Source organism: Eurosta solidaginis, chromosome 1 (assembly GCF_040869045.1).
Source record: "Eurosta solidaginis isolate ZX-2024a chromosome 1, ASM4086904v1, whole genome shotgun sequence".
In the NCBI taxonomy this organism is placed as follows: domain Eukaryota; kingdom Metazoa; phylum Arthropoda; class Insecta; order Diptera; family Tephritidae; genus Eurosta; species Eurosta solidaginis.
The window spans coordinates 344,396,195-344,408,690 of NC_090319.1; the positions used below are offsets into that span (position 1 = coordinate 344,396,195).

The following is a 12,496-nucleotide window of genomic DNA, read 5'->3' on the forward strand; positions in this document are numbered from 1 at the left end:
ACATAATTCGAGTTTTAATTTTTAGGGTCAACTGTCAGGGTTCGATGCTTTTCATAGGTTTTATAAGATATTTATTTCAACAACTCAACTCTTTCAATTTTAAACTACGCTTTTCATATAACCAATTGTTTTAAATTTTTATCCTGCTCATCTCTTTAACATAATTCGAGGTTTAATTTTTAGGGTCAACTGTCAGGGTTCGATGCTTTTCATAGGTTTTATAAGATATTTATTTCAACAACTCAACTCTTTCAATTTTAATATACGCTTTTCATATAACCAATTGTTTTCAATTTTTGTCGTGCTCATCTCTTTAACATAATTCGAGGTTTATTTTTTAGGGTCAACTGTCAGGGTCCGATGCTTTTCATAGGTTTTATAAGATATTTATTTCAACAACTCAACTCTTTCAATTTTAATCTACGCTTTTCATATAACCAATTGTTTTAAATTTTTATCCTGCTCATCTCTTTAACATAATTCGAGGTTTAATTTTTAGGGTCAACTGTCAGGGTTCGATGCTTTTCATAGGTTTTATAAGATATTTATTTCAACAACTCAACTCTTTCAATTTTAATATACGCTTTTCATATAACCAATTGTTTTCAATTTTTGTCGTGCTCATCTCTTTAACATAATTCGAGGTTTATTTTTTAGGGTCAACTGTCAGGGTTCGATGCTTTTCATAGGTTTTATAAGATATTTATTTCAACAACTCAACTCTTTCAATTTTAAACTACGCTTTTCATATAACCAATTGTTTTAAATTTTTATCCTGCTCATCTCTTTAACATAATTCGAGGTTTAATTTTTAGGGTCAACTGTCAGGGTTCGATGCTTTTCATAGGTTTTATAAGATATTTAATTCAACAACTCACCTCTTTCAATTTTAATATACGCTTTTCATATAACCAATTGTTTTCAATTTTTGTCGTGCTCATCTCTTTAACATAATTCGAGGTTTATTTTTTAGGGTCAACTGTCAGGGTCCGATGCACTCTTTCAATTTTAAACTACGCTTTTCATATAACCAATTGTTTTAAATTTTTATCCTGCTCATCTCTTTAACATAATTCGAGGTTTAATTTTTAGGGTCAACTGTCAGGGTTCGATGCTTTTCATAGGTTTTATAAGATATTTATTTCAACAACTCAACTCTTTCAATTTTAAACTACGCTTTTCATATAACCAATTGTTTTAAATTTTTATCCTGCTCATCTCTTTAACATAATTCGAGGTTTAATTTTTAGGGTCAACTGTCAGGGTTCGATGCTTTTCATAGGTTTTATAAGATATTTATTTCAACAACTCAACTCTTTCAATTTTAAACTACGCTTTTCATATAACCAATTGTTTTAAATTTTTATCCTGCTCATCTCTTTAACATAATTCGAGGTTTAATTTTTAGGGTCAACTGTCAGGGTTCGATGCTTTTCATAGGTTTTATAAGATATTTATTTCAACAACTCAACTCTTTCAATTTTAATATACGCTTTTCATATAACCAATTGTTTTCAATTTTTGTCGTGCTCATCTCTTTAACATAATTCGAGGTTTATTTTTTAGGGTCAACTGTCAGGGTCCGATGCTTTTCATAGGTTTTATAAGATATTTATTTCAACAACTCAACTCTTTCAATTTTAATCTACGCTTTTCATATAACCAATTGTTTTAAATTTTTATCGTGCTCATCTCTTTAACATAATTCGAGGTTTAATTTTTAGGGTCAACTGTCAGGGTTCGATGCTTTTCATAGGTTTTATAAGATATTTATTTCAACAACTCAACTCTTTCAATTTTAATCTACGCTTTTCATATAACCAATTGTTTTAAATTTTTATCGTGCTCATCTCTTTAACATAATTCGAGTTTTAATTTTTAGGGTCAACTGTCAGGGTTCGATGCTTTTCATAGGTTTTATAAGATATTTATTTCAACAACTCAACTCTTTCAATTTTAAACTACGCTTTTCATATAACCAATTGTTTTAAATTTTTATCCTGCTCATCTCTTTAACATAATTCGAGGTTTAATTTTTAGGGTCAACTGTCAGGGTTCGATGCTTTTCATAGGTTTTATAAGATATTTATTTCAACAACTCAACTCTTTCAATTTTAAACTACGCTTTTCATATAACCAATTGTTTTAAATTTTTATCCTGCTCATCTCTTTAACATAATTCGAGGTTTAATTTTTAGGGTCAACTGTCAGGGTTCGATGCTTTTCATAGGTTTTATAAGATATTTATTTCAACAACTCAACTCTTCCAATTTTAATATACGCTTTTCATATAACCAATTGTTTTCAATTTTTGTCGTGCTCATCTCTTTAACATAATTCGAGTTTTAATTTTTAGGGTCAACTGTCAGGGTTCGATGCTTTTCATAGGTTTTATAAGATATTTATTTCAACAACTCAACTCTTTCAATTTTAAACTACGCTTTTCATATAACCAATTGTTTTAAATTTTTATCCTGCTCATCTCTTTAACATAATTCGAGGTTTAATTTTTAGGGTCAACTGTCAGGGTTCGATGCTTTTCATAGGTTTTATAAGATATTTATTTCAACAACTCAACTCTTTCAATTTTAATATACGCTTTTCATATAACCAATTGTTTTCAATTTTTGTCGTGCTCATCTCTTTAACATAATTCGAGGTTTATTTTTTAGGGTCAACTGTCAGGGTCCGTTGCTTTTCATAGGTTTTATAAGATATTTATTTCAACAACTCAACTCTTTCAATTTTAATCTACGCTTTTCATATAACCAATTGTTTTAAATTTTTATCGTGCTCATCTCTTTAACATAATTCGAGGTTTAATTTTTAGGGTCAACTGTCAGGGTTCGATGCTTTTCATAGGTTTTATAAGATATTTATTTCAACAACTCAACTCTTTCAATTTTAATATACGCTTTTCATATAACCAATTGTTTTCAATTTTTGTCGTGCTCATCTCTTTAACATAATTCGAGGTTTATTTTTTAGGGTCAACTGTCAGGGTCCGATGCTTTTCATAGGTTTTATAAGATATTTATTTCAACAACTCAACTCTTTCAATTTTAATCTACGCTTTTCATATAACCAATTGTTTTAAATTTTTATCGTGCTCATCTCTTTAACATAATTCGAGTTTTAATTTTTAGGGTCAACTGTCAGGGTTCGATGCTTTTCATAGGTTTTATAAGATATTTATTTCAACAACTCAACTCTTTCAATTTTAAACTACGCTTTTCATATAACCAATTGTTTTAAATTTTTATCCTGCTCATCTCTTTAACATAATTCGAGGTTTAATTTTTAGGGTCAACTGTCAGGGTTCGATGCTTTTCATAGGTTTTATAAGATATTTATTTCAACAACTCAACTCTTTCAATTTTAATATACGCTTTTCATATAACCAATTGTTTTCAATTTTTGTCGTGCTCATCTCTTTAACATAATTCGAGGTTTATTTTTTAGGGTCAACTGTCAGGGTCCGATGCTTTTCATAGGTTTTATAAGATATTTATTTCAACAACTCAACTCTTTCAATTTTAATCTACGCTTTTCATATAACCAATTGTTTTAAATTTTTATCCTGCTCATCTCTTTAACATAATTCGAGGTTTAATTTTTAGGGTCAACTGTCAGGGTTCGATGCTTTTCATAGGTTTTATAAGATATTTATTTCAACAACTCAACTCTTTCAATTTTAAACTACGCTTTTCATATAACCAATTGTTTTAAATTTTTATCCTGCTCATCTCTTTAACATAATTCGAGGTTTAATTTTTAGGGTCAACTGTCAGGGTTCGATGCTTTTCATAGGTTTTATAAGATATTTATTTCAACAACTCAACTCTTTCAATTTTAATATACGCTTTTCATATAACCAATTGTTTTCAATTTTTGTCGTGCTCATCTCTTTAACATAATTCGAGGTTTATTTTTTAGGGTCAACTGTCAGGGTCCGATGCTTTTCATAGGTTTTATAAGATATTTATTTCAACAACTCAACTCTTTCAATTTTAATCTACGCTTTTCATATAACCAATTGTTTTAAATTTTTATCCTGCTCATCTCTTTAACATAATTCGAGGTTTAATTTTTAGGGTCAACTGTCAGGGTTCGATGCTTTTCATAGGTTTTATAAGATATTTATTTCAACAACTCAACTCTTTCAATTTTAATATACGCTTTTCATATAACCAATTGTTTTCAATTTTTGTCGTGCTCATCTCTTTAACATAATTCGAGGTTTATTTTTTAGGGTCAACTGTCAGGGTTCGATGCTTTTCATAGGTTTTATAAGATATTTATTTCAACAACTCAACTCTTTCAATTTTAAACTACGCTTTTCATATAACCAATTGTTTTAAATTTTTATCCTGCTCATCTCTTTAACATAATTCGAGGTTTAATTTTTAGGGTCAACTGTCAGGGTTCGATGCTTTTCATAGGTTTTATAAGATATTTAATTCAACAACTCACCTCTTTCAATTTTAATATACGCTTTTCATATAACCAATTGTTTTCAATTTTTGTCGTGCTCATCTCTTTAACATAATTCGAGGTTTATTTTTTAGGGTCAACTGTCAGGGTCCGATGCTTTTCATAGGTTTTATAAGATATTTATTTCAACAACTCAACTCTTTCAATTTTAAACTACGCTTTTCATATAACCAATTGTTTTAAATTTTTATCCTGCTCATCTCTTTAACATAATTCGAGGTTTAATTTTTAGGGTCAACTGTCAGGGTTCGATGCTTTTCATAGGTTTTATAAGATATTTATTTCAACAACTCAACTCTTTCAATTTTAAACTACGCTTTTCATATAACCAATTGTTTTAAATTTTTATCCTGCTCATCTCTTTAACATAATTCGAGGTTTAATTTTTAGGGTCAACTGTCAGGGTTCGATGCTTTTCATAGGTTTTATAATATATTTATTTCAACAACTCAACTCTTTCAATTTTAAACTACGCTTTTCATATAACCAATTGTTTTAAATTTTTATCCTGCTCATCTCTTTAACATAATTCGAGGTTTAATTTTTAGGATCAACTGTCAGGGTTCGATGCTTTTCATAGGTTTTATAAGATATTTATTTCAACAACTCAACTCTTTCAATTTTAATATACGCTTTTCATATAACCAATTGTTTTCAATTTTTGTCGTGCTCATCTCTTTAACATAATTCGAGGTTTATTTTTTAGGGTCAACTGTCAGGGTCCGATGCTTTTCATAGGTTTTATAAGATATTTATTTCAACAACTCAACTCTTTCAATTTTAATCTACGCTTTTCATATAACCAATTGTTTTAAATTTTTATCGTGCTCATCTCTTTAACATAATTCGAGGTTTAATTTTTAGGGTCAACTGTCAGGGTTCGATGCTTTTCATAGGTTTTATAAGATATTTATTTCAACAACTCAACTCTTTCAATTTTAATCTACGCTTTTCATATAACCAATTGTTTTAAATTTTTATCGTGCTCATCTCTTTAACATAATTCGAGTTTTAATTTTTAGGGTCAACTGTCAGGGTTCGATGCTTTTCATAGGTTTTATAAGATATTTATTTCAACAACTCAACTCTTTCAATTTTAAACTACGCTTTTCATATAACCAATTGTTTTAAATTTTTATCCTGCTCATCTCTTTAACATAATTCGAGGTTTAATTTTTAGGGTCAACTGTCAGGGTTCGATGCTTTTCATAGGTTTTATAAGATATTTATTTCAACAACTCAACTCTTTCAATTTTAAACTACGCTTTTCATATAACCAATTGTTTTAAATTTTTATCCTGCTCATCTTTTTAACATAATTCGAGGTTTAATTTTTAGGGTCAACTGTCAGGGTTCGATGCTTTTCATAGGTTTTATAAGATATTTATTTCAACAACTCAACTCTTCCAATTTTAATATACGCTTTTCATATAACCAATTGTTTTCAATTTTTGTCGTGCTCATCTCTTTAACATAATTCGAGTTTTAATTTTTAGGGTCAACTGTCAGGGTTCGATGCTTTTCATAGGTTTTATAAGATATTTATTTCAACAACTCAACTCTTTCAATTTTAAACTACGCTTTTCATATAACCAATTGTTTTAAATTTTTATCCTGCTCATCTCTTTAACATAATTCGAGGTTTAATTTTTAGGGTCAACTGTCAGGGTTCGATGGTTTTCATAGGTTTTATAAGATATTTATTTCAACAACTCAACTCTTTCAATTTTAATATACGCTTTTCATATAACCAATTGTTTTCAATTTTTGTCGTGCTCATCTCTTTAACATAATTCGAGGTTTATTTTTTAGGGTCAACTGTCAGGGTCCGTTGCTTTTCATAGGTTTTATAAGATATTTATTTCAACAACTCAACTCTTTCAATTTTAATCTACGCTTTTCATATAACCAATTGTTTTAAATTTTTATCGTGCTCATCTCTTTAACATAATTCGAGGTTTAATTTTTAGGGTCAACTGTCAGGGTTCGATGCTTTTCATAGGTTTTATAAGATATTTATTTCAACAACTCAACTCTTTCAATTTTAATATACGCTTTTCATATAACCAATTGTTTTCAATTTTTGTCGTGCTCATCTCTTTAACATAATTCGAGGTTTATTTTTTAGGGTCAACTGTCAGGGTCCGATGCTTTTCATAGGTTTTATAAGATATTTATTTCAACAACTCAACTCTTTCAATTTTAATCTACGCTTTTCATATAACCAATTGTTTTAAATTTTTATCGTGCTCATCTCTTTAACATAATTCGAGGTTTAATTTTTAGGGTCAACTGTCAGGGTTCGATGCTTTTCATAGGTTTTATAAGATATTTATTTCAACAACTCAACTCTTTCAATTTTAATATACGCTTTTCATATAACCAATTGTTTTCAATTTTTGTCGTGCTCATCTCTTTAACATAATTCGAGGTTTATTTTTTAGGGTCAACTGTCAGGGTCCGATGCTTTTCATAGGTTTTATAAGATATTTATTTCAACAACTCAACTCTTTCAATTTTAATCTACGCTTTTCATATAACCAATTGTTTTAAATTTTTATCGTGCTCATCTCTTTAACATAATTCGAGGTTTAATTTTTAGGGTCAACTGCCAGGGTTCGATGCTTTTCATAGGTTTTATAAGATATTTATTTCAACAACTCAACTCTTTCAATTTTAATATACGCTTTTCATATAACCAATTGTTTTCAATTTTTGTCGTGCTCATCTCTTTAACATAATTCGAGTTTTAATTTTTAGGGTCAACTGTCAGGGTTCGATGCTTTTCATAGGTTTTATAAGATATTTATTTCAACAACTCAACTCTTTCAATTTTAAACTACGCTTTTCATATAACCAATTGTTTTAAATTTTTATCCTGCTCATCTCTTTAACATAATTCGAGGTTTAATTTTTAGGGTCAACTGTCAGGGTTCGATGCTTTTCATAGGTTTTATAAGATATTTATTTCAACAACTCAACTCTTTCAATTTTAATATACGCTTTTCATATAACCAATTGTTTTCAATTTTTGTCGTGCTCATCTCTTTAACATAATTCGAGGTTTATTTTTTAGGGTCAACTGTCAGGGTCCGATGCTTTTCATAGGTTTTATAAGATATTTATTTCAACAACTCAACTCTTTCAATTTTAATCTACGCTTTTCATATAACCAATTGTTTTAAATTTTTATCGTGCTCATCTCTTTAACATAATTCGAGGTTTAATTTTTAGGGTCAACTGTCAGGGTTCGATGCTTTTCATAGGTTTTATAAGATATTTATTTCAACAACTCAACTCTTTCAATTTTAATATACGCTTTTCATATAACCAATTGTTTTCAATTTTTGACGTGCTCATCTCTTTAACATAATTCGAGGTTTATTTTTTAGGGTCAACTGTCAGGGTCCGATGCTTTTCATAGGTTTTATAAGATATTTATTTCAACAACTCAACTTTTTCAATTTTAATCTACGCTTTTCATATAACCAATTGTTTTAAATTTTTATCGTGCTCATCTCTTTAACATAATTCGAGGTTTAATTTTTAGGGTCAACTGTCAGGGTTCGATGCTTTTCATAGGTTTTATAAGATATTTATTTCAACAACTCAACTCTTTCAATTTTAATATACGCTTTTCATATAACCAATTGTTTTCAATTTTTGTCGTGCTCATCTCTTTAACATAATTCGAGGTTTCTTTTTTAGGGTCAACTGTCAGGGTCCGATGCTTTTCATAGGTTTTATAAGATATTTATTTCAACAACTCAACTCTTTCAATTTTAATCTACGCTTTTCATATAACCAATTGTTTTAAATTTTTATCGTGCTCATCTTTTTAACATAATTCGAGGTTTAATTTTTAGGGTCAACTGTCAGGGTTCGATGCTTTTCATAGGTTTTATAAGATATTTATTTCAACAACTCAACTCTTTCAATTTTAATATACGCTTTTCATATAACCAATTGTTTTCAATTTTTGTCGTGCTCATCTCTTTAACATAATTCGAGTTTTAATTTTTAGGGTCAACTGTCAGGGTTCGATGCTTTTCATAGGTTTTATAAGATATTTATTTCAACAACTCAACTCTTTCAATTTTAAACTACGCTTTTCATATAACCAATTGTTTTAAATTTTTATCCTGCTCATCTCTTTAACATAATTCGAGGTTTAATTTTTAGGGTCAACTGTCAGGGTTCGATGCTTTTCATAGGTTTTATAAGATATTTATTTCAACAACTCAACTCTTTCAATTTTAATATACGCTTTTCATATAACCAATTGTTTTCAATTTTTGTCGTGCTCATCTCTTTAACATAATTCGAGGTTTATTTTTTAGGGTCAACTGTCAGGGTCCGATGCTTTTCATAGGTTTTATAAGATATTTATTTCAACAACTCAACTCTTTCAATTTTAATCTACGCTTTTCATATAACCAATTGTTTTAAATTTTTATCGTGCTCATCTCTTTAGCATAATTCGAGGTTTAATTTTTAGGGTCAACTGTCAGGGTTCGATGCTTTTCATAGGTTTTATAAGATATTTATTTCAACAACTCAACTCTTTCAATTTTAATATACGCTTTTCATATAACCAATTGTTTTCAATTTTTGTCGTGCTCATCTCTTTAACATAATTCGAGGTTTATTTTTTAGGGTCAACTGTCAGGGTCCGATGCTTTTCATAGGTTTTATAAGATATTTATTTCAACAACTCAACTCTTTCAATTTTAATCTACGCTTTTCATATAACCAATTGTTTTAAATTTTTATCGTGCTCATCTCTTTAACATAATTCGAGGTTTAATTTTTAGGGTCAACTGTCAGGGTTCGATGCTTTTCATAGGTTTTATAAGATATTTATTTCAACAACTCAACTCTTTCAATTTTAATATACGCTTTTCATATAACCAATTGTTTTCAATTTTTGTCGTGCTCATCTCTTTAACATAATTCGAGGTTTATTTTTTAGGGTCAACTGTCAGGGTCCGATGCTTTTCATAGGTTTTATAAGATATTTATTTCAACAACTCAACTCTTTCAATTTTAATCTACGCTTTTCATATAACCAATTGTTTTAAATTTTTATCGTGCTCATCTCTTTAACATAATTCGAGGTTTAATTTTTAGGGTCAACTGTCAGGGTTCGATGCTTTTCATAGGTTTTATAAGATATTTATTTCAACAACTCAACTCTTTCAATTTTAATCTACGCTTTTCATATAACCAATTGTTTTAAATTTTTATCGTGCTCATCTCTTTAACATAATTCGAGTTTTAATTTTTAGGGTCAACTGTCAGGGTTCGATGCTTTTCATAGGTTTTATAAGATATTTATTTCAACAACTCAACTCTTTCAATTTTAAACTACGCTTTTCATATAACCAATTGTTTTAAATTTTTATCCTGCTCATCTCTTTAACATAATTCGAGGTTTAATTTTTAGGGTCAACTGTCAGGGTTCGATGCTTTTCATAGGTTTTATAAGATATTTATTTCAACAACTCAACTCTTTCAATTTTAAACTACGCTTTTCATATAACCAATTGTTTTAAATTTTTATCCTGCTCATCTCTTTAACATAATTCGAGGTTTAATTTTTAGGGTCAACTGTCAGGGTTCGATGCTTTTCATAGGTTTTATAAGATATTTATTTCAACAACTCAACTCTTTCAATTTTAATATACGCTTTTCATATAACCAATTGTTTTCAATTTTTGTCGTGCTCATCTCTTTAACATAATTCGAGTTTTAATTTTTAGGGTCAACTGTCAGGGTTCGATGCTTTTCATAGGTTTTATAAGATATTTATTTCAACAACTCAACTCTTTCAATTTTAAACTACGCTTTTCATATAACCAATTGTTTTAAATTTTTATCCTGCTCATCTCTTTAACATAATTCGAGGTTTAATTTTTAGGGTCAACTGTCAGGGTTCGATGCTTTTCATAGGTTTTATAAGATATTTATTTCAACAACTCAACTCTTTCAATTTTAATATACGCTTTTCATATAACCAATTGTTTTCAATTTTTGTCGTGCTCATCTCTTTAACATAATTCGAGGTTTATTTTTTAGGGTCAACTGTCAGGGTCCGATGCTTTTCATAGGTTTTATAAGATATTTATTTCAACAACTCAACTCTTTCAATTTTAATCTACGCTTTTCATATAACCAATTGTTTTAAATTTTTATCGTGCTCATCTCTTTAACATAATTCGAGGTTTAATTTTTAGGGTCAACTGTCAGGGTTCGATGCTTTTCATAGGTTTTATAAGATATTTATTTCAACAACTCAACTCTTTCAATTTTAATCTACGCTTTTCATATAACCAATTGTTTTAAATTTTTATCGTGCTCATCTCTTTAACATAATTCGAGTTTTAATTTTTAGGGTCAACTGTCAGGGTTCGATGCTTTTCATAGGTTTTATAAGATATTTATTTCAACAACTCAACTCTTTCAATTTTAAACTACGCTTTTCATATAACCAATTGTTTTAAATTTTTATCCTGCTCATCTCTTTAACATAATTCGAGGTTTAATTTTTAGGGTCAACTGTCAGGGTTCGATGCTTTTCATAGGTTTTATAAGATATTTATTTCAACAACTCAACTCTTTCAATTTTAATCTACGCTTTTCATATAACCAATTGTTTTAAATTTTTATCGTGCTCATCTCTTTAACATAATTCGAGTTTTAATTTTTAGGGTCAACTGTCAGGGTTCGATGCTTTTCATAGGTTTTATAAGATATTTATTTCAACAACTCAACTCTTTCAATTTTAAACTACGCTTTTCATATAACCAATTGTTTTAAATTTTTATCCTGCTCATCTCTTTAACATAATTCGAGGTTTAATTTTTAGCGTCAACTGTCAGGGTTCGATGCTTTTCATAGCTTTTATAAGATATTTATTTCAACAACTCAACTCTTTCAATTTTAATATACGCTTTTCATATAACCAATTGTTTTCAATTTTTGTCGTGCTCATCTCTTTAACATAATTCGAGGTTTATTTTTTAGGGTCAACTGTCAGGGTCCGATGCTTTTCATAGGTTTTATAAGATATTTATTTCAACAATTCAACTCTTTCAATTTTAATCTACGCTTTTCATATAACCAATTGTTTTAAATTTTTATCCTGCTCATCTCTTTAACATAATTCGAGGTTTAATTTTTAGGGTCAACTTTCAGGGTTCGATGCTTTTCATAGGTTTTATAAGATATTTATTTCAACAACTCAACTCTTTCAATTTTAATCTATGCTTTTCATATAACCAATTGTTTTAAATTTTTATCGTGCTCATCTCTTTAACATAATTCGAGGTTTAATTTTTAGGGTCAACTGTCAGGGTTCGATGCTTTTCATAGGTTTTATAAGATATTTATTTCAACAACTCAACTCTTTCAATTTTAATCTACGCTTTTCATATAACCAATTGTTTTCAATTTTTATCCTGCTCATCTCTTTAACATGATTCGAGGTTTAATTTTTAGGGTCAACTGTCAGGGTTCGATGTTTTTCATAGGTTTTATAAGATATTTATTTCAACAACTCAACTCTTTCAATTTTAATCTACGCTTTTCATATTACCAATAGTTTTCAACTTTTATCCTGCTCATCTCTTTAACATGATTCGAGGTTTAATTTTTAGGGTCAACTGTCAGGGTTCGATGCTTTTCATAGGTTTTATAAGATATTTATTTCAACAACTCAACTCTTTCAATTTTAATCTACGCTTTTCACATAACCAATTGTTTTAAATTTTTATCGTGCTCATCTCTTTAACATAATTCGAGGTTTAATTTTTAGGGTCAACTCTCAGGGTACGATGCTTTTCATAGGTTTTATAAGATATTTATTTCAACAACTCAACTCTTTCAATTTTAATCTACGCTTTTCATATAACCAATTGTTTTAAATTTTTATCTTGCTCATCTCTTTAACATAATTCGAGGTTTAATTTTTAGGGTCAACTTTCAGGGTTCGATGCTTTTC

General features: G+C 28.8%; 1 long non-coding RNA gene across 4 annotated transcripts in view; it reads right to left on the reverse strand.

Moving 5' to 3' along the window:
- Positions 1 to 12,496, reverse strand: part of LOC137237993 (uncharacterized) — a 62,000-nt gene that overhangs the window by 21,852 nt on the left and 27,652 nt on the right. Inside the window, exon 3 of one of the 4 annotated variants that reach the window (XR_010949081.1) lies at positions 5,876 to 5,890. The exons of the other annotated variants lie outside the window; for them this stretch is intronic. This is a non-coding gene — a long non-coding RNA (uncharacterized lncRNA). Of the gene's footprint in view, positions 1 to 5,875; positions 5,891 to 12,496 lie in introns of those variants that run through there. 4 annotated transcript variants of the gene reach the window in all.